At 47.3% G+C, this 22,924-nt stretch overlaps 1 protein-coding gene across 5 annotated transcripts in view; it reads right to left on the bottom strand.

Annotated features, from left to right (window-relative positions):
* The window catches only part of ABHD6 (abhydrolase domain containing 6, acylglycerol lipase), a 47,643-nt gene extending 26,082 nt beyond the window's left edge, over positions 1-21,561 (bottom strand). Inside the window, exons 1-2 of one of the 5 annotated variants that reach the window (XM_037019251.2) lie at positions 21,408-21,561; positions 11,649-11,721 (exon numbers count right to left, since the gene is read on the bottom strand). The gene's annotated coding sequence lies outside the window, so the exon portion shown is untranslated. Of the gene's footprint in view, positions 1-11,648; positions 11,722-20,313; positions 20,564-20,619; positions 20,684-21,167; positions 21,374-21,407 lie in introns of those variants that run through there. The other 4 variants (XM_017656802.3, XM_037019252.2, XM_017656801.3 and 1 more) reach the window with 4 other exon arrangements.
* Between the last annotated feature and the right edge of the window lie 1,363 nt (positions 21,562-22,924).

Here is a 22,924-nt window from a genome sequence, read left to right as displayed (position 1 = left end):
GGCCTTCCTTTTATTTGCTGTGGAGTGGAGTGATCCCTCCCACATATCTCTGTCAACCAATATGTATTTCAGTTGTATAATGAGTTCATGATGGCACAGTTTGACCTCACAAACATTGAGCGCGGAGGTTGGCAAGCTTTTCCGAAAAGGGCCAGATGCTAAATATTTTGTAGGTCATAGGTTCCCTGTCACAACTACTTAACCTGCCCCTGTCGTGCGCTGGCAGTCAAACACAACCTGGAATGAATGGGTGTGACTCTACTCTGATACAAGTTCATGTTTAAAAATGAGTTGTAGGCGGACTTTGGGCTGTGGGCTGAAATTGGCCAACCCTCGCCATGGCACGCCAACCTGGTCCAACAGGCAGGTTTGATCCTGTTTCACGGGCTGAGGAAACTAAGATGCAGAGAGGTTCAGTGACTTGCCTGGTCATTCAGCTGGTAGAGTCTTAATTCTAAAATCTGATTATAAAACAGGTTTCTGACTTGGACTCACTCCCTCTGCACCAAGTTCCACTTTGTCCAACATTTTTCGAATGCCCTTTCCTCGATCTTTGTGACCTCTTTGCCCCTTCTGAGGAACACTGTCTGTCTCTGATTCAACTCGCCTCTCAGTTTCTCAGGCACCGTAAACACTTTTTCCAGCCCCCTGAAATCACTGGCCTATTTCTCCTTCTAGAACCAGAGCTCCTTGAGGGGAGGGACAACCACAATGTTCTTGCTCAGTGCATAGAACAGCACAGGACACAAATAAGGTACCGATGAATTAATGAAAAGCAATGTTACAAAACAGGCTCAATCCTGTTTCTTTGAGGGCCGATTCCCAATGATGCTGAAAGAAACCTGACTTTTTCTTCTCAGTAGTTACAAAACTCCCCAGAGGAGTCACCTGTTTAACATTGGGTCCAATTTATGATGCTGAAAGGCCTCACTCACTGTCAGGGTGTCAGCAGATTAACCACAGAGTGAAGGGAATTTGACAAATCTGTTTGAACGTTGTGGGTCCCAAAAAGAGTTGATGAAGATAGGACACACACAGTCAGCTTCTGGAGGATTTTTCCACATCACAAAGCCTTCCAGAACTATTGAGGGTTGCCATGAATTCTGACTCCAGAGATGCAGGAAGATAATTACATGGCATTCCCTTGGACTAGGGGTTAGAACACTGGGTGCGCAAGGCCGTACGTATCAGACCCCGACACCGGCGATGGCAGCCCAGGTGTGAAGGCTTCTCATGGCTTTGTCAGCACCTGCTGTGCACGTCACAGTCTGTTTGGGGAAGGGTTTCATCTGGCTCCATCTTCCATTCAACAGCAGAATGAGGTCTCCAGGAAAGTGCTTTTGTAGAACACGATCAACTCAGCAAGGCTTGGACGTATTACAGAGAAGCCTGCACACTTTCCCTGATGAGGTCGAACACAGACAGGCCCTGGAAGAATCCTTGCTCTCCGAGTTCTCCACCAAGAGCAGGTGATTATCTCTACCTCTGCAATGCCTGACCTTTTACAAAGGACTTGCCCCAACTTCCCTTTAAAAAGGCCGCTGGGGTTTGTTGATAGGATAGCGTACATACCCAAGGGGGAGGCTGGAGACAGAAAAACCAAAGCCTTGTGAACCTGGGACCACCAGGGACCAAAAATCCACAAAGGGGTGGAACACAAAGCTTCTCAAAGGATGGGGCCCGCACAACTGTGTGCAATTTAGCTGTAGGGAGAGAATACTAAGTAATACCCCAGAGCCACACAGCACTCGCTAATGCTGACACAGCTACTGAGAAAGTCATTTCTTTTTGGTTGTTTTATAGTCCTGCTTAGGTGGAAAAGAAACACCTCAGAACAGTGTTACTAAGCAGCTCTTAGCCCTCAAGCCTCCTGCAGGCAGCAGTATCTAGTTGTTTACTAAAATTATTTCTTTGTGTTCATTTTTTACCAATACTTTCAATGTATGGTTAGGGTTGTAAATTAATTTCTTAAGTTAATTAAAGTTGAAAGGAGGAGTTAGTTTAAAGAAAAATGCTAACTAGGTGAAACAGGTATCTGATCCAGGAATGGCTGGCACCGGGCAGGCTGGCGCAACACACGGGCACCGGGCGGGGGCCAGGCGCTCCGGCCAGCTCTCTCCTACCAGGCTCTTCCACACACCAGCTGTGAGACCTTCTTCTCCTTGTCTGTTAAAGGAGGACATTCATCCAAATCATCTCTTCTGCCCTTTCCTACACTGGTGACTCAAAACCTTTCTGAAATTATGCCAGGCAATTAAAGGGTAGGCTCTGGCTTGCCACCACGGGAATCTTATTCCCTGTTATATTTTCCCAGAACCTAACACAGTACCTTGGCAAATGCTTGATAATGCTTATGGCCTGAATAGACTGCAAAGGAAACATGCACTAATTTTATGTATCTGTTGTGTAAAGTGGGGCACCCCTGGCTAAAAACAGTGACTTCAGTGGCCTTGCAGCTCAGGAGAGCGAGGCGATGTCGGGAAGGAGAGCAGGCGGCTGTGACAACAGGGAGGGTAGGTAATACACTCGCACATCCCAGACCAGAGCCTGCCACACAGCTTCCTCCTGCTCAGATCCGAGCTGTGCATTTGCGGCCTTTGTCTCTGAACATGGGGGCAGAGATTAATTGGGTAGAAGATATGTCAGTGGAACCAGATAAATATTGCATCTTAGGTTCCCAGGCTTAGTCTGGGGTTAAGGGGATGGCATAAGGTGTTGAAATTGCCTTTGAATGTTCTCACTCATTTTGCAAACCAGGACTCCTGAGTTCCCACACCTTAATCTCAAGGTACAAAGCAAAATTTCAAGAATAATTCGGACTGTGAAACACTTTCATAGAACATTGCCTTTCCCTAGACATGGATAAAAAATCCTAGTCTCTTCTAATAATTATTATACCCATAGAAACAATAACCATGACCACCACCACTACAGCCAAAGATAGGAGAGCAACGGTTTCCACGTACTGAGTAACTGCTACATGCCAGGCCCTGTGCAGGCGGTTCCTACATATCATCTCATTTTCTCCCTCATGACATTATGAGGTAGGACGCATTTCTCCTATTTTACAGATGGAGAAACCAAGGCTTAAAGAAGTTAGCAAACACTCCCGAGGTCACCTGGCTGGTAAGTGGCAGGACCTGCCTTCCTGTACAATCCTGTAGGTGCCCCCGGTTCGTGCTATTTATGCCTTCCCTCGGGGCCTGCCGTAAGCAGGGATGCGCTGGGCATCACTCGTGCTCAAGACACGGAGCACAGTGTCTCCATTGACATTCTTTGTGCTACTCTACGACTGTTTAAAGAGCAAGTAACACACGAGCTTTACGAGCTACAGATTTAGTAATTTATCCCTGCTGGTGCCTTTTATAAAGTATCCGTTGCTGCTTATAATTTCTTTAACTCTGTAATATGAAAATTGTTTCTACAATGTTTTTCACTAGGGAGACACCAAATTCTTGAAATCTGAGTATAATATCCCAGCTCTTAAATACTGTTTTTTTTTAAACGATATTAAATTATCTACCCAACAGTGATTTCTGAAACTAGGTTTTTATAGAGATAAACTGAGTCTTCAAAACTATCATAAATGATCGACAGCAGAAAACATGATACTTTTTTTGAAAAAAAAAATGATAAAAAGCAAAGATGATAAGATTCTCTTGGGAGGCAGAGCCAAGATGGCGGCGTGAGTAGGACAGTGGGAATCTCCTCCCAAAAACATATATATTTTTGAAAATAAAACAAATACAACTCTCCCTAAAAGAGAGACCAGAAGACACAGGACAACAGCCAGGCTACATCCACACCCACGAGAACCCAGCACCTCGTGAAGGGGGTAAGATACAAGCTGCGGCTCGGCGGGACCTGAGCGCCCCACACTCCAGCTCCGGGTAGGAGGAGAGAAGTCGGAGTGGGGAGGGAGAGGGAGCCCAGGACTGCTAATCACCCAGCCCTAGCCATCCACACCAGAGCGCAGGCACAGTGCATGCGTGGGGTGCTGGATACTAGGGAAACAGGACAGTAAGACCTGTGAGCAGGTCCTGCAGCCGGCGCCCCTGTGACAAAGAAAAGTGAGTGGTTTTTGAAAGTCTTAAAGGGACAGGGACCCCACAGCTGAATGGAAGCGTCCTGGGACAATTAGCCCAGCAGCTGGAAATCCTGGGGAACTCTGGGCACCCTAAACCCCTGGGCAGCAGCTCTGAGACCCCTCATGGCGATAAACAGCCCCCCCTGTCTGTTCCCACTCCGGCGTCCCACCATAGGAGAGCAGCAACCTGAGGCTGGCCACGCTCACAGCAAGGGAGCTTCCTCCATAGCATCTGGGCAAGATACAGACCCAGTCAACGCGCAACAGCCCAACACAAGCCGCTAGGGGTCACCGTTGTCCCAGTAAAGAAAGGCCAGGAGCAAGAGGAAATGGTCTTGGCTCGCCCAGCTGACAGACGAGTCAATAGCTCACCACTGCACCTATCAACATGAAAAGGCAAAAAACTTTGATCCAGACAAGACTAACCCAGACAGCTTCGACATCTCCTACATCTTCCCCTGAGAGGGAACCTGGGGAGATACATTTAACCAGTCTTCCTGAAAAAGAATTCAAAACAAAAGTTGTAACCATGCTGATGGACTTGCAGAGAAATATGCAAGAACTAAGAAGGGAGAATACAGATATAAAACAATCTCTGGAAGGACTTCAAAGCAGAATGGACGATATGTAAGAGACCATTAATGGACTAGAAAACAGAGAACAGGAACGCAGAGAAGCTGATGCAGAGAGAGATAAAAGGATCTGCAGGAATGAAAGAATTTTAGGAGAACTGTGTGACCAATCCAAAAGGAACAATATTTGCATCATAGGAGTACCAGAAGAAGAGAGAGAAAAGGGGATAGAAAGTGTCTTTGGAGAAATAATTGCTGAAAACTTCTCCAAACTAGGGGAGGAAATGGCCTCTCAGACCACAGAAACACACAGAACTCCCATGACAAGGGACCCAAGGAGGGCAACACCAAGACACATAATAATTAAAATGGCAAAGATCAAAGACAAGGACAAAGTATTAAAGGCAGCCAGAGAGAAAAAAAAGGTTACCTACAAAGGAAAACCCATCAGGCTATCATCAGACTTCTCAACAGAAACCCTACAGGCCAGAAGAGAATGGCATGATATACTTAATGCAATGAAACAGAAGGGCCTCGAACCAAGAATACTGTATCCAGCACGATTATCATTTAAATATGAAGGAGGGATTAAACAATTCCCAGACAGCAAAAGTTGAGGGAATTTGCCTCCCACAAACCACCTCTAAAGGGTATCTTAGAGGGACTGCTCTAGATGGGAACACTCCTAAAAAGAGCACAGAACAAAACACCCAACATATCAAGAATGGAGGAGGAGGAATAAGAAGGGAGAGAAATAAAGAATCATCAGACAGTGTTTATAATAGCTCAATAAGCGAGTTAAATTAGACAGTAAGATAGTAAAGAAGCTAACCTTGAACCTTTGGTAATCACAAACTTAAAGCCTGCAATGACAGTAAGTACATACCTTTCAATAATCACTCTAAATGTAAATGGACTGAATGCACCAATCAAAAGACACAGAGTAATAGAATGGATAAAAAAGCAAGACCCATCCATATGCTGCTTACAAGAGACTCACCTCAAACCCAAAGACATGCATAGATTAAAAGTCAAGGGATGGAAAAAGATATTTCAGGCAAACAACAGAGAGAAGAAAGCAGGTGTTGCAATACTAGTATCAGACAAAATAGACTTCAAAACAAAGAAAGTAACAAGAGATAAAGAAGGACATTACATAATGATAAAGGAGTCAGTCCAACAAGAGGATATAACCATTCTAAATATATATGCACCCAACACAGGAGCACCAGCATATCTGAAACAAATACTAACAGAACTAAAGGAGAAAATAGAATGCAATGCATTCATTCTGGGAGACTTCAACACACCACTCACTCCAGAGGACAGATCCACCAGATAGAAAATAAGTAAGGACACAGAGGCACTGAACAACACACTAGAACAGATGGACCTAATAGACATCTATAGAACTCTACATCCAAAAGCAACAGGATACACATTCTTCTCAAGTGCACATGGAACATTCTCCAGAATAGACCACATACTAGGCCACAAAAAGAGCCTCAGTAAATTCCAAAAGATTGAAATCCTACCAACCAACTTTCAGACCACAAAGGTATAAAACTAGAAATAAATTGTACAAACAAAGTAAAAAGGCTCACAAACACATGGAGGCTTAACAACAAGCTCCTAAATAATCAATGGATCAACGACCAAATTAAAATGGAGATCCAGCAATATATGGAAACAAATGACGACAACAACACAAAGCCCCAACTTCTGTGGGATGCAGCAAAAGCAGTCTTAAGAGGAAAGTATATAGCAATCCAGGCATATTTTAAGAAGGAAGAACAATCCCAAATGAATAGTCTAATGTCACAATTATCGAAATTGGAAAAAGAAGAACAAATGAGGCCTAAGGTCAGCAGACGGAGGGACATAATAAAGATCAGAGAAGAAATAAATAAAATTGAGGAGAATAAAACAATAGAAAAAAAATCAATGAAACCAAGAGCTGGTTCTTCGAGAGAATAAACAAAATAGATAAGCCTCTAGCCAGACTTATTAAGAGAAAAAGAGAATCAACACACATCAACAGAATCAGAAACAAGAAAGGAAAAATCACGACGGACCCCACAGAAATACAAGGAATTATTAGAGAATACTATGAAAACCTACATGCTAACAAGCTGGAAAACCTAGGAGAAATGGACAACTTCCTAGAAAAATACAACCTTCCAGGACTGACCCAGAAAGAAACAGAAAATCTAAACAGACCAATTACCAGCAATGAAATTGAAGCGGTAATCAAAAAACTACCCAAGAACAAAACCCCCGGGCCAGATGGATTTACCTCGGAATTTTATCAGACATACAGAAAAGACATAATACCCATTCTCCTTAAAGTTTTCCAAAAAAATAGAAGAGGAGGGAATACTCCCAAACTCATTCTATGAAGCCAACATCACCCTAATACCAAAACCAGGCAAAGACCCCACCAAAAAAGAAAACTACAGACCAATATCCCTGATGAACGTAGATGCAAAAACACTCAACAAAATATTAGCAAACCGAATTCAAAAATACATCAAAAGGATCATACACCATGACCAAGGGGGATTCATCCCAGGGATGCAAGGATGGTACAACATTCGAAAATCCATCAACATCATCCACCACATAAACGAAAAGAAAGACAAAAACCACATGATCATCTCCACAGATGCTGAAAAAGCATTCGACAAAATTCAGCATCCATTCATGATAAAAACTCTCAACAAAATGGGCATAGAGGGCAAGTACCTCAACATAATAAAGGCCATATATGATAAACCCACAGCCAACATCATACTGAACAGTGAGAAGCTGAAAGCTTTTCCTCTGCAATCGGGAACAAGACAGGGATGCCCACTCTCCCCACTGTTATTCAACATACTACTGGAGGCCCTAGCCATGGCAATCAGACAAAACAAAGAAATAAAAGGAACCCAGATTGGTAAAGAAGAAGTTAAATTGTCACTATTTGCAGATGACATGATATTGTACATAAAAAAACCCTAAAGACTCTACTCCAAAATTACTAGAACTAATATCAGAATTCAGCAAAGTTGCAGGATACAAAATCAACACACAGAAATCTGTGGCTTTCCTATACACTAACAATGAACCAATAGAAAGAGAAATCAGGAAAACAACTCCATTCACAATTGCATCAAAAAGAATAAAATACCTAGGAATAAACCTAACCAAGGAAGTGAAAGACCTATACCCTGAGAACTATAAGACACTCTTAAGAGAGATTAAAGAGGTCACTAACAAATGGAAACTCATCCCATGCTCCTGGCTAGGAAGAATTAATATTGTCAAAATGGCCACCCTGCCCAAAACAATATACAAATTCGATGCAATCCCTATCAAATTACCAACAGCATTCTTCAATGACCTGGAACAAATAGTTCAAAAATTCATATGGAAACACCAAAGACCCCAAATAGCAAAAGCAATCCTGAGAAGGAAGAATAAAGTGGGGGGGATCTCACTCCCCAACTTCAAGCTCTACTATAAAGCCACAGTAATCAAGACAATTTGGTACTGGCACAAGAACAGAGCCACAGACCAATGGAACAGAATAGAGACTCCAAACATTAACCCAAACATATATGGTCAACTAATATTCGATAAAGGAGCCATGGACATACAATGGGGAAATGACAGTCTCTTCAACAGATGGTGCTGGCAAAACTGGACAGCTACATGTAAGAGAATGAAACTGGATCACTGTCTAACCCCATACACAAAAGTAAATTCAAAATGGATCAAAGACTTGAACGTAAGTCATGAAACCATAAAACTCTTAGAAAAAAACAGGCAAAAATCTCTTAGACATAAACATGAGTGACCTCTTCTTGAACATATCTCCCCGGGCAAGGGAAACAAAAGCAAAAATGAACAAGTGGGACTATATCAAGCTGAAAAGTTTCTGTACAGCAAAAGACACCATCAATAGAACAAAAAGGTATCCTATAGTACGGGAGAATATATTCATAAATGACAGATCTGATAAAGGGTTGATATCCAAAATATATAAAGAGCTCACACACTTCAACAAACAAAAAGCAAATAATACAATTAAAAAATGGGCAGAGGAGCTGAATAAACAGTTCTCTAAAGAAGAAATTCAGATGGCCAACAGACACATGAAAAGATGCTCCACATCGCTTGTCAGAGAAATTCAAATTAAAACCACAATGAGATATCATCTCACACTAGTAAGGATGGCTACCATCCAAAAGACAAACAACAACAAATGTTGGCGAGGTTGTGGAGAAAGGGGAACCCTCCTACACTGTAGGTGGGAATGCAAATTAGTTCAACCATTGTGGAAAGCAATATGGAGGTTCCTCAAAATGCTCAAAATTTGAGCCAGGAATTCTACTTATAGGAATTTACCCTAAGAATGCAGCACTCCAGTTTGAAAAAGACAGATGCACCCCTATGTTTATCGCTGCACTATTTACAATAGCCAAGAAATGGAAGCAACCTAAGTGTCCATCAGTAGATGAATGGATAAAGAAGATGTGGTACATATACACAAGGGAATATTACTCAGCTATAATAAAAAAACAGATCCTACCATTCGCAACAACATGGATGAAGCTAGAGGGTATTATGCTCAGTGAAATAAGTCAGGCAGAGAAAGACAAGTACCAAATGATTTCAGTCATATGTGGAGTATAAGAAAAAAGGGAAACTTAAGGAACAAAACAGCAGCAGAATCACAGAACCCAAGAATACTAACAGTTACCAAAGGGAAAGGGACTGGGGAGGATGGGTGGGAAGGGAAGGATAAGGGTGGGGAAAAAGAAAGGGGGCATTACGATTAGCATGTATAGTGCGTGGGGGGGCACGGGGAGGGCTGTGCAACACAGAGAAGATAAGTAGTGATTTTACAGCATCTTACTACGCAGATGGACAGTGACTGTGAAGGGGTATGTGGGGGGAACTTGGTGAAGGGGGGAGCCTAGTAAACATAATGTCTTTCATGTAATTGTAGATTAATGATACTGAAATTTAAAAAAAAAAGATCCTCTTGGGTGGATGCCCCAGGAACAATGAGAAAGAATAATTTGAGAAATGGGCAATTCTAACTCCTGGTCATACAGAGTTTCTCCACCACAGAAGAAAATCACACTGAAATTTACAAACAGGCAGTCACGCCGGCCTAGTCACCACTGAAAGCATGGCAAAGGCCTCGGGATCACGGTGACGAGGTGCTCACGTCTCCCCTCCTGGTCTTGTCTCCCTCTCCCTCTGGCTGAGCCTGTTCCTCCTCTGCTTGCAGCCTTGACAGCCCTGCTCCAGAAACAAGCCACGGATGTGAGCACGCCTGGCCTGGGGCCCCACGTACTGTCCTCTCACTCGCCTCTGGATATTCCCATAATGCTCTCCTCTCCCCCTGGATATTCCCATAATGCTCTCCTCTCTCCCCCTGGATATTCCCCATAATGCTCTCCTCTCTCCCCCTGGATATTCCCCATAATGCTCTCCTCTCTCCCCCTGGATATTCCCATAATGCTCTCCTCTCTCCCCCTGGATATTCCCCATAATGCTCTCCTCTCTCCCCCTGGATATTCCCCATAATGCTCTCCTCTCTCCCCCTGGATATTCCCCATAATGCTCTCCTCTCTCCCCCTGGATATTCCCATAATGCTCTCCTCTCTCCCCCTGGATATTCCCCATAATGCTCTCCTCTCTCTCCTGATGATCCCGTGATGTTCTCCTCACTCTCTCCCCTGTCATTCCCATCATGCTCTCCTCACGGTCTTCTTCTGTGAATTCCCCATTCCTACATCTTCCACCACTCCCTCCTGAAGGGAATTAGAAAATCAACATACCTGGCTAGAACTTCCTTCCAGACTTTTCCGAAAAGCCTGCTTGACCACCCCCAGGACCCAACAGTCCCACAATGTCTTGGACACATCTCTCCCCCTTCTCTGGACTCACTCATTTCCGCCACTAGCCTCCCCACCAGTCCGGCCTCCCCGACTCTGATGCGTGTCTCATTCTCCCCACTCCTGTTACGCAGTGGCGGAGGGGAGCCAGCACTGCGGCCAACTTGCCTGAACCTAGACAAACTGTGCTGTTCAGTGCATGGCTATTTAAGTGTAAATTAATGAAATAAAATTGAAAGTTCATTTTTTTTAGTCATGTCTGTCACGTTTTAACTGCTTAGTAGACACATCTGAATACCAGCTCCTATACCGGACAGCACAGCTTTAGGGGGTTTATACCCCTGAAAGCCTGTTGCAACCACTTCCTTAGGCCAGTTTGGTTCAACATTTACTAGGAATGCTGGGTGGAAAGAAAACTCCCCACCAGGCGTGAGACTTTGTATGGGTCAGTCCACAGCTCCCTCGGCCACCAGACCAGGTCCAGGTCCTCATTTCTGTCTGCTCCCATTTCTGTCACATCCCAGCCCTTCTACCACCAGCTGCTGCAGGAACCTTCTCCGTCTGCCCCCAGGATGAGGCTGCTCAGCCTGACGTGACCTCCAACCACTCCATTTGATCCCAATTCAACCTCCTGGTCCAGACTGCCCATCTCTGCCTGTACCCCAAATAGCCAACTTGTGTCCGCATGCAAGCCCCATACAACCACATGCTCCACCTTTTCCTTACCCCTTCACATCTCATGTCCTGGCTGCCTGATGGGCTCCTGTCTCCCTTCAGGGCTGACTCAAGTGTCACACGGGTCCCCACAGGCCCGGGTCTTCTGGACTCTTTAAACTCAGAGCCCTACTCCTGGCACTGTCTTTGAGAACTGCCTGCAGCTGTTTGTAGGGGGCTTTGGGGGTGCATACCTGAGCTGTGAAAAGATTCAGGTGCCCAAACCCTCCCACCAGACCTGCCGAACCAGAGAAAGCGCCCACCACAGGCCGGCCTGCAGAGGGGTTTCTGGGAAGCTTCCAGAGGAGGTCAGGCTCATTAAGGGCTGCTTTCCATTTTTTTTTTTTATTGTAATCTGTGGTGTTAAAAATCTCTACTCACTCATCAAAGAGTGCAGCCTTCTTTTTCTCAACTGCTCCGGCTCTTGGCTCTGGCAGAAGCTGAAAATGAGATTCTGGAATCACAAGAAAGAAAATGACAAAGTATTAAATCATATTAGGGAATATGAATGAAGTGCTAACAGCCGGGCAAAATTGCTGGCACCGCTGGAGGCAGAGCGCTGTCCTCCTTGGCTCAAGCAAAGTGCAAACACGCTGCGGCTTAAGCGACCTACACAAAGCGCAAGCCTGTGCGACAGGGAGCTGGGCCTAGCAGGGCGTGAAGGAGGAAGTCCGTGGGGGGCGCGCAAAGCCTGGGAGTGAGCTGGTGATTTCTGCACCGCGCGGGTGAGAAAGGAACCACAGGGAGCGGGTTAGGGAGGAAGGGGGTCTGGGGGTAAGAGCTGCAAACAAAGGTGGAAACTCTCCTCTTCCATCTGGGATGAGGGTTCTCCTAAAAGTTGTCCCCAGAAATAAAGGAGTGAGACGAAGGTGGTAACCGACAAGCGAGGATAATGCTTCTACCAGAGGCCAGCGAGGGGACCTCCCAGCTCGAAAACGGGGCTGGACAGAGCAGGGAGACCCCGGCAAAGGCCCAAGGGCAGGGGAAGGAGGGGCCAGGCGAGGGAAAGGAAACCCGCAAAACCCCAAATTCTCTCAGAGGGCGCAGAAAGTTAGGCATCAGAAAAATAAAACCATGAATGTTCCAGAAGAAAACCTGAGAACTCTGTTCTAAAATATCTCCACAGGGACAGACTTTGCAAATAAAATATAAAACCCAGAGCAGCCTCATCCCTGGGGTAGACGGAGAAGGTTCCTGAGGCGGCTGGTGGCAGAAGGGCTGGGATGTAACAAGATTAATAAAGTTCTTGGATAAAAATCTTTGTAAATGTCCACAGGAACAAGATACAAATTGTCAATAAATATCACAGGCAACAGACTTAATTTCCTTAATGTATAAAGGGCTCCTATCAATAACAACAACAAAATCTAATAGGAAAACAGGCAAATGATCTGAATGGATAACTTACCAAATACAAATGACTCAGACATATAAAAAGATGCTCCATCTCATTTATAATAAGAGAAATGGAAATTAAATCCACAAGGTGCCTGTGATCTTTATTCACTATAGTGGCAAAGAACACAAAGTTAACAGGCTGTGTTGCTAAGGCTGTGGGGGAAATAATGGGTCACTTTACATTCCCATCAAGGACTCTATGGATGGCAATTTGGCAAATTCTGCAGCAGTGGAAGATGGACATACCCTTGACCTAACAATCTCACTTCTAGGAATTTATATTTATACCTAATATGTGAAAAGATGTTTGTGCAAGGTTGTTACAGTCTTATTTATCTTGGCAAAATTAGAAATAACTCCATGCCCACTTATAGGGGAAACCTGTTCAATAAATGCTGGTATAGCTATTTGCAGCAACATGGATGGAGCTACAGGACATTATGCTCAGTGAAATAAGCCAGGCGGAGAAAGACAAGGGTCAAATGATTTCCCTCATTTGTGGAGTATAGCAATGAAGCAAAACTGAAGGAACAAAACAGCTGTAGATTCACAGACTCCAAGAAGGGACTAGCAGTTACCAAAAGGGGAGGGGTGGGGGGGAGGGAGTGAGAAGGGGACTGAGGGGTATTATGTTTAGTACACATGGGGTGAGGGGTCACGGGGAACACAGTGTAGCACAGAGAAGGCACATAGTGAACCTGTGGCATCTTACTACACTGATGGACAGTGACTGCATTGGGGTGTGGGTGGGGACTTGATAATGTGGGTGAATGCAGTAATCACATTGTTTTTCACGTGAAACCTTCATAAGAGGGTATATCAATAACACCTTAATAAATAAATAAATAAATGTTGGTATAGCTTTATAGAGGAGTAATATGTATAGCCACTAAATAAAAATGAAACTAAATATAAGACACTAAAATAAGGAGTATTCAGTTTTTAGTTTTAAATTTGTCTCTATGGGTAATGACCTCCCAGGTACATTGCTAACTTTAAAAAGCAAAGAGCAGTAGAGAGTGGACAGAATAACACTTCTTGCTTTAAAGGAAAGAGACGGAGGGAGAAATATGACATGCTTATACATGTGTGCAATGTTTCTGGATGGATACACAGGAAACTGACCATGGCTGGCACTAGGAAGGCAAACTGGGGCTAGGGGCAGGTATGAAGGAGACTTTTCACTGATAACCTTTTGTGCCTTTTGAACCGCTACCAATGTGCATGTATAATATAAGGTTATTTAATTTAAAAATATAATATAAACTCCTCAAATAAAATGGTCTTTCCTGCGCTGTCCAATGCAGTAGCCACCAGCCACAAGGGGCTGTTTAAATTTAAATGGATCAAAATTAAATAAAATTTAAAATTCAGTTCCTCAACCACACTAGGTACATTTCAGGTACTCAATAGCCACATGCAGCTAGTGGCTTGCATGTGGGATGGCAAAACTAGAGACAATTTTATTCTCAATAGTGCAAGTTCTACTGGCCAGTCCTGGACAGGGTGCTAGTTACAAAGACCCATTAGAGACAGCAACCAAACCTTAGTTGTTTCTCTAAGAAACAGAAACGTGGAGGACTCCTGCCCTGTGAGGCCGTCTAAAGGTCAAGTCAGAAACTTCAGTCCTCAAGGGTCAGAGCTCAGCACTATAAGAGGTAAGATAAGACTTTCCCATCTTGGAACCACACTCACTGCCAGAATAAGCCAGAAATTCGCATGTCCTCTGCTAAGGGAAAGGAACTGATAGAAGATTCACTCTGTCCTGCCTGCTTCACACCAGAACACTAGAAAATGGTTCCCCATGGGCATTCTTGCCCAAGAACCAGCCAAGCCCACAGCCCCCTCCCCGGTTCTGCCGCTTGGGGCAGCAGTACAGGCAAAGAAATAGCCTGGCCAGTCTGGCCTGTGGACAGAGCATCAAAACCAGAAAACCCTGCTACCCAATCCTCCGGAGGTGAGACGGAGGCCGAGGAGGGGGAGGCTGGCGTTCCCTCGGGGACTCAGCCGGAAGGCAGGTGGCTTATGCACCCTGCGGCATGTCGTCCAAAATATCGTACTGGCCGAGAACCAAGCAGTCAACAGGAACACGTGCCCTTATCTACTTCACACCTTCAGAACATCAGACTCGGGGGCCAACGTGGGGGCTACGGTGATCATCTGAAATAACCACCTGGTTGAAATCATGTTTACCACAGAAATACAAGCCGGTCTCCTGGATGAAAGGCAGGCCAAAAGCCACTCGCCCTCTTACCTCCAAGGACCCCAGAATCTTCGGGCTCTTGAGCCCAGAACAAGCTCTGGTTCGAGCACCTCTCTCTGAGTTAGTGCAAATAAATGCACACGCTGTCATCAGCTGAGGTCTTAGAGGTAAAGTGCTAGAAAGAGCATCACATAAATGACTATTTTCCACATGACTGAAAGGAATTAAAGTAGCCCTCTACAGGGCTATGCCACCGCAGGGAGCCTAACATAGAACCTCAGCAGCCAAATGCAGTCTCGCATTGCCTGCGTCTGTGTTCCTAAGGAAAAGGAAAAGCAAGGAGATTAAAGGGGATTTCTAAAGGAGATAAAGTTGGTCTCCGGTATTTTCTATATTTTCTAACCGCAGGAACAAAGCCAGAGTTAAACAAAAGGAGCCCTGTTATAAATAAACAGCTGCCAGGTTTCTATCCGGCAAGATTTCTGGTTCCCAGCAGGAGGTCCAGGACCCTCTGTGAGTTGTCCCCACCTTCTTTCTAGCTAGAATCCCTTCTCCAGAGATCTCTGTAACGCAGGAGAATCAGCATTTAGGAAGGGCGGCATGTGGTAAAGCCACTCGCAAAATTTCATAGTTAAGAATAAAATGCAGTTTTGTTTAGAACGTCATCCACATAAACACATAAACATCAAATCTACCTCACAGGCACTAGTAGTTACTGAACAAAGTCCAGGTTACGATGGCAATCCTGTGCTAACTCTATGGAGAAAATATAACTCTTATGTGGACTGTCTCATAGTATGATAAAGCCTTCCTGTTAAAATTTGGTTATCACATTGCTTTCATTAAGAGGAATTTTGCAAGAATATCATATTGATTCCTCAAGGGCCTCTAAGCTGTGGATGTTCCTGGCAGCTGGCCTGATGCCGGGGTTAAAATAGCAGGGGGGAGAGGGTGGTGAACGCTGGAGGAATGGGACCTAAGTTTGCAAGTGGCAAGTGCTTTAACGAGTATTGCCTTCTTATGATGACTTCTGCGGGCCCTCTGCAGCTGAGAATCCGGAGGGACGCAGAGGCGAGACACGCTGATCACCTGGCCGTCTGGTGACTTTACATGAACTGGCTTTCTATTTTTCTGCATACCCCCTACTATCTCCACCTGGAAGATACCCTCAACCTAGCCCAGGTTCCCCTTTACAAATCCCCTGGCAGACCTGGGATGGGTCCTCAGCGAACCTTCCCTCAGCGGCCCCACCACTGGGCCCACTTCATTCTCCGTGCGTGGGAGTATTTTGCCAGAATGCTCTCATGCATTTGAGATTTCTGCCCTGCCCCTGGTGGGCACTCGGTAAAAGGAAACAGTAAGCTGGAAGGACATGAATCACAGGGCCATGGCAGGCCATTCTTTCACTCTGTTCGTTATGGCCACCAACAGAATGAATGCTCCCCATCAGGGTCGTGTAGTCTTAGGGGCTTTGGTCCATATGGGAAGCTGGGACCCAGAGAGGGTAGCAAGCAAGCTACTTAATGTCACCCAGCCCTTCTCTTCCATCCCCCAGTCAACGGTGGTGCACAGTGACCCTCAGCATGGCACGGAAGACCACGTAGGATTCAGTGCCTCCCACCTCTCAGGTGTCACCCTCTTCTATCACATTCCCCATTCCCCTTCTTCCCCTGCGATCTACAACCCCTGACACATCATGCTTTTCACACCTCCAAGGCTTTGTGTCGCACGCTCCCTTGGCCCTGGCATGCCTTTTCCCTCTCCTGCCTGGCAAGCTCCAAGTCCTGGCTGGGAAAGTACCACCCTGTGTAAATGCTACTGGGGGTTCAGGTTCACGGCTCCATAATCTGGGTTCAAACCTATGCTCAGCCACTAATCAGCTATATGACCTTGACAAGTCACTGACGCTGCCTCACTGTGGGGACAAATGAGACTGGTGCCCGGAGATGGCTCAAGGCAGTGACTGGCGGACACCCGGTACTCACTCAGCAGGGAGGACTGTGCCTGCTCTCTCGGGCCGGGCTGGGGGCCCTGCCACACCTCTGTCACCTGGCAGGGCCACGATGCTCAGGTGTTCGGGTCTGCAGGCAGGTCTGTGTTGTTACCTTTCTACTCCGGAGTCTAGCCCATAGCTCAGCTCCCCAGTAAGGCTTGAATCCCGTTCCAAGTACATCACAAGGAAAACACCCAATACCAGCCACCATATAGCCACAGCTTCTGGAATATGGCCTCGGAGCAAAGGCTGGTGTTGCTCTAGATAATTCCTTAACAAGAGCACCTCTGCCCACGTCTCAGGCGGGCCGCCCTGTTCCTGAGTCGGTGGCTTGCTTCAGCCCCAGCGCATCCAGCCACAGGCGCAGCCTCCGGGATCAGGAAGCCTGGAATATGACGCAGAGGGTCTCTGAGGCTCTGAGTTAGGAGAGTACCTTGATTGTCTCTGAAGAGGCAACTACATCCAAGCTCAGAGAGGACTTTGGTTTGCAAAAATTATGTCCAGGTCAGGTTTCTCCACTGTGCCACGGTTGACATTTGGGACTGAACAGTTTAGTTGTTGCAGGGCCCTGACTTGTGCATGGTAGGCTCCTGGCAGCATCCCGGGCCTTGACCCACTGGATGCTACCCCCAAGTTGTGACAAGCCAAAATGTCTCCAGATGCAACCAAATGCCCTCTAGGAGGCAAAGATGACCTCAGTGGAGCACTCTTCTAGAGCAAGCGGGCCCACTCAACCCCAACCCTGGATTTATTACTGCAGTAAATCGAGGAACATCTTAGCCACTCACTGTGTTTACCTTGAAACACTGCCTTCTAGTCCTCAGGGAATTTTTTTTTAACTTCACAGTCTTGAAGGCAGTTGTTCTGCACATTAGAATCCCCTGAAAGCTTTTTAAAAGTACAGATTCCTGGGCCTCAGCCCCGGAGATTTAGATTCACCTGGCCTGGAACAGAGGCCAGGCATGGGTATAAAATGTTAAGTTCTGCAGGCAGTTCTAGCAGGCAGTCAAGGTGGAGACGCACTGCTGGAGATACTTCATTTGACTTCACCCTCTCCCCCATTGTTGCAATCTGACAGTGTTAAAAGCAGTGAGCCAGACAGCCAAAATGAGGCTAGGGGGATTTAATAACATGCGTGTTCCTCATCAATGAAACATCCTCTGCCCACCCCATTTCTTGGTCTGCAGATGGCTTGCTAGAAAGAATGGAACTTACTCCATAATCGAGCAGCTTTGCCACGGCTTTACAGATCTAAACAGCACCATCTCACAGAACTTTCTGCAAAGACGTAAATGTTCTCTATCTCCTCTGCCAATGTGGGAGACCCAGGCCACAGGTGGCTATCTGGCCCTTGAAATGTGGCTAGTGTGACGGGAGAAAAGAATCTTGAGTTTTATTTAATATTAATTATTTTGAATTTAAAGGGCCACAGTATTGGATAGTACAAGAAGCGATTCTGTCTTACAGTATCACGGAAATTAAGAAAAGTCCTAGAGCCTGCTAAACTCCACAGAACTGTGACATTTACAAAAAGGTGTGCCTTACAGTGTCTAAATGCAACAGCCTTTAAATTATCAAATGGGTTGCTAACTTATTTCAGTAAAGAATCAATTTAGGAGAAGTTTTTAAATAATTTTTTTTCAACCTGCAGAACTAGCCTCCCAGCATAGTGCAAACACTTAGCTTTGAGGAGTACATCCTGGCTCTATTGAACGCTCATCAGTGTAATAATTATTCTAGTCACCAAAATAACCAGGAGTTGGTAAAGAACATGATGCAGGGGATCTGATTTTGACTCTTAGCTGCTTACTTACTAGCTTGGTAGGATAAAACACTCACCCTTGCATTTTTTTCCCCTCCAAATCCAAAAATAACCTTTGATACGAAAATCTTGCTCCCAAGATAGGCCTGAACCACCACACCCAGCAAATCAAGGTCACGGCTAAGAGCAAGTTTTTTTCCCCTCCTATCATCAAGTTTCAAAATTACTTACAATTGCACAAACTGTATTCACACATTCACTCTAGGTGTGCAGAATCACACAGAACTCAAAGCTTATGAACTTTTAAAGCTTAAATATAGAAAGGCAATCTGCCTCATTGCAAGAGCAATGGATGGTTTAGAGTTTAAACAGCCTCATCGGCCTTTCTAAGCACAAACATACACAAAATCCTTACCTCTTCTTGGACTGAACTCCCTCGGCCCACCTCTAAACAGAGTCACTGTGAGCCATTTAGATGATAATTTAATATTTCACCAGTGATTCAAAGTAGTGGTCAGCTGTCAGTCACTCTTCATAATAGCTGATGCTTATTGAGTGTTTACCACTCATGCCGGGCTCTGTGCTTTATCTAAACCACTGCCTTCTGAAGCAGGTGCCAGAAGCGGAGGCTCAGAGAGGTTAGATAACTGGCCCATGGCCACACAGCAAGCAAGAGGTAGAGGTGGAATTAGGACCCAAGTCTTTCTCACTTTCTGGTGGGAATCCTTTGGATTATTAACAAAACCAAACATGTAATTACAGTGTTAGGTGCCATGCTGAGCCATGCTCCCTGTGACCGGGCTGCACTTCAATAAAGGGACTCGGGGCCTGCAGGCTTCACAAATCCCAAGCCTATTCCTACTTTGGAAACCACCACCCCCCACCCCATATTCTAAGGAACTGTCTCTCTCTCTGAGCTGGGGCTTCACCAGGCAGGTGGGTAGAAGGGTCTTGGGGTGCGCTTCTGATTCTGCCAGCACAGCTACACTCGAGAGGACAAGGCAGACACATGCGGTAGAATTTCCAAAATGTCCCTGTGCGGGTAGAAAGTAGCGGATCCCAATTACGGGATCCCAGGAGAAAAAGGAATAGCTCTCAGCTGGGGGGCAGGGGAGCAGTCGGCAGAGTGTTTCTGGAGGGGACAGCTGAGCTGGAGCCTAAGGGGGAGGTAAGACTGAAATATCAGGTTCCAGGGAGGGCATGCCCCCAGGAGGGAACAGCCTGAACAGGGCAGCAGAGGGACAGAACGCATGTTCATTGGCCTGGGTAAAGCAAAGGAAGCAGGGAGGAAAGGGGAGGTCAGGATGCAAAGTGGGGACAGGGCAGGGTCTCCAGGGGCCTAGGCTGATGGGCTGGAGCAGCATACGGAGCCCAGGAGGTACCCATTGACCATCCCACGGCCTGTTTTGCATCCCATCCCATGGGTGGCATGGAGCAAGTCCCTGTGTGGCCTAGAGCAAGTCCCTTCTCCTCCCTGGGCTCCAGTCTCCTCTAGGAGGACACCCAGGACCCCTTACTGACCTGAGAACCTAATGTTAGAAAAACAAATTGGTGCTTAAGAACACAGGTTATTAATTTCTCTTATTTCTAACTTCCTATATTATAAAAAATGTTGCTGATAAGTTATTAGTTACCATTAGGTAAAAATAACTTTAATGGTTCAGAATGGGGGCTCTGAGGTCAGACTCACTGTGTGTCCTGGGAAGGGACCATCTCTGGAAGCCCCACTTCTTCCTCTGAGAAATGGGTAAGAGCACTGGTACCTCCCTGATGTGGCTGTTGGTGGGTCATCTTTTAAAGGAGTTTAGGACAGGGCCTGGCACCCAGGACTTGCTTATTCTGTCAGCTGTTATTAATAACAAACTATTTTTAACTCCCAGCCAGCCATTAGGGACTTCTGAGCAGGTAAGCGGTGAGACGAATGCTGGCCTCCAGTCCCAGTTGGGACCTCTTCTTAACCAACCAGCCCCTGGGGAATAAAAAGGGCTCAACGTACACAGCCCTGGATGCACAGCCTCTAGACCTTCCGGCACCCTCTTCCTCCCTATCTCACTCGTCAGCTTGGCCGCCTCCACTCTGTCTGCGGATGCAGGGGTGCAAATCAGGGGTGCACCCCTGCAGCGGGCATTACACAATCCGCATTTCCAGGGCTGTCAAAAAACTAGGGAAGGGGTAGGCGTGGGATACTGGGGTTGCGGGCGGCACCGGCTGTCAGGATGGTTGGAGAGCCTCCAGACTCGCGGGTTGCCGGGAGGAGGGGGCGCCAAGGGCGAGGGATATGGGGCAAGTTGAGGGAGAGGGGAGCTGAAGGGATGCTGCGGGTAGCCACTGGCTGGGAAAGGTCTTGAGGGGTGCAGATTCTGGGGCAGACGCGGGGAGGTGACACGGACTGGGAGGGCGAGCTGCAGCCCCCTTCCCCAGAAGTGGGAGGCACGAGGGTGCGGGAGCCTCAAAACCATCCCGGCGCTGGGAGAGGGACCCCGGAGCTGGTGCTGGTGCAGGAGGGGCAGGAGGAGAGGCTGCAGGGCCCGGACCCGACCTCACCTGCGCCGGGGCTAGGGCGGCAGGCAGCCCAGCCCCGGAAGGTCGGGGGAACAGGGATTCGGGAACGGCAAAGCCATCCAAGCACCAGAAGGGCGTCGCAGGGGCTGCTGGCGGGACGGCGGACGGAGCAGATCCGGGGGTGCAGGTCCCGACCTGTCCTGGCCCCGTGAGCGAAGTGGAGGGAGCCCCGGACACCCCTTCTGGGGCACCCCCGCCCCGCCCGCGCTCCCCTGACCTGACCTCAGCCTCTGGGGTCCCGCCGCTCGTTCCGGACGCGGATGCTCGGCCCCAGCCCGCGGCTTACTCCCGGCAGCCGCGCTCGCGCCCGTGCCCGCGCCGCCCTCGGTTCCCCGCGCCGGCTCGGCGGGACGCCTTAAAGGCGCGGCTCGCGGCCCACGTCCGCCGACAGAAAAGCCGGCCCCGCCCTCGTCCGGCCGCGCGCAGCGCCCCGGGGGCCGCGGGCGGGCCTGCGCGCTGCGGCTGGAAGTCGCCCAGCTCCCGCGCACCCGGCCGAGGGCGCTCGGCCGCAGGGAGAACTTAGCTTCCCGGCGGGCCGCCCCGGCTGCCTGTCCCCGCGCATCTGGGAGCAGAGCGTCTGCGGTGTCGCGGGCGCTGGGCCAGGCTTCCCGGCCCCGGCCCAGCCGTACCCTACGGAGCGCGCGCTCGGAGCCTCGGGGCGGGGAGCGGAACCAGGGGCCACAGCTCCACGGGGCGCCGCCAGCATTCGCCGGGCCGTCGTTTCATTTACTGTGCACCTACTATGTGCAGTCCGGCGCTGCTGGGCAGGGCACCCGCCCAAAGGACTCAGGCCGAATCTCTGCCCCCACAGGGCTCAGAGGGACAGACAAGTTTGCAGGCAAACGAAGCCACCGCCTGGCCTAGGTGGTCCCATTGACTCCTGAGAGGTAGGCGTGCTGATTGGCTTGCTTTCTCAGGAGAAAGGTGAGGGGCTTGCCCAGGCTTCAGCCGAGAAAGGACAGAATCGAGAATGCCAATCCAGGATTTTCTGGCTCCAAGGCCCTGGGGGCAAAAATCACCATCTTGACAGGCATTCAGCCACCACTGGTGATGTCCCCACGATGCGCATTTCTTCCTTTCAAGGACTATTAAGCCTCACTTGGCAAAAATAATAATAATAATAATAATAATTAATAATAATAATAATAATAGGGCGAGGAGCATAAAAGTTATCACCCATTAATTTCAGATGGTGTTTTCTGGCTAGCTTTTCTGCCACACACACACAAAGCCTCGTTTTGAGCATCTGGCCTCATGTCACCACTCCAGCCTCACCTGCTGGCATTCCAACGGTATAGGGCTGAACTCCCATCTTGGCCTTTGACTGACTAAACTGTTCCCTCCCCCAAGAACTCTCCTTTCCTGTTTGGCCTGGCTACTCCTTCCTGTTTTCCATGCCTCGATTTAAATGTCACTTGCTCTGAAGACTAGTAGTGACTCTGTGGCATCTCACTATACTGATAGACAGTGACTGCAAAAGGGTATAGGGAGGAACCTGGTAATATGGGTGAATGTAGTAACCACATTGCTTTTCTTGTGAAACCTTCATAAGAGGGTATATCAAAGATACCTTAATAAAAAAATTTATCACTTGCTCCAGGAAGCCTTCCTTAGGTCTCCTTTGGGCCCACGCTGCTCAGTGGGCTTCTTCCACTGAAGGGTTTATTCATGCACTTAACAAAGGTGCACTGACGCGTACTGTGTGTTGAGCACTGCGGGCGTGGGTGCTGAGGCTGAGG

This window comes from Manis javanica, chromosome 3, assembly GCF_040802235.1.
Source record: "Manis javanica isolate MJ-LG chromosome 3, MJ_LKY, whole genome shotgun sequence".
Classification (NCBI taxonomy): domain Eukaryota; kingdom Metazoa; phylum Chordata; class Mammalia; order Pholidota; family Manidae; genus Manis; species Manis javanica.
Note: the sequence above shows the minus strand (reverse complement) of the source record. Positions and strands in the feature narration are given on the sequence as shown.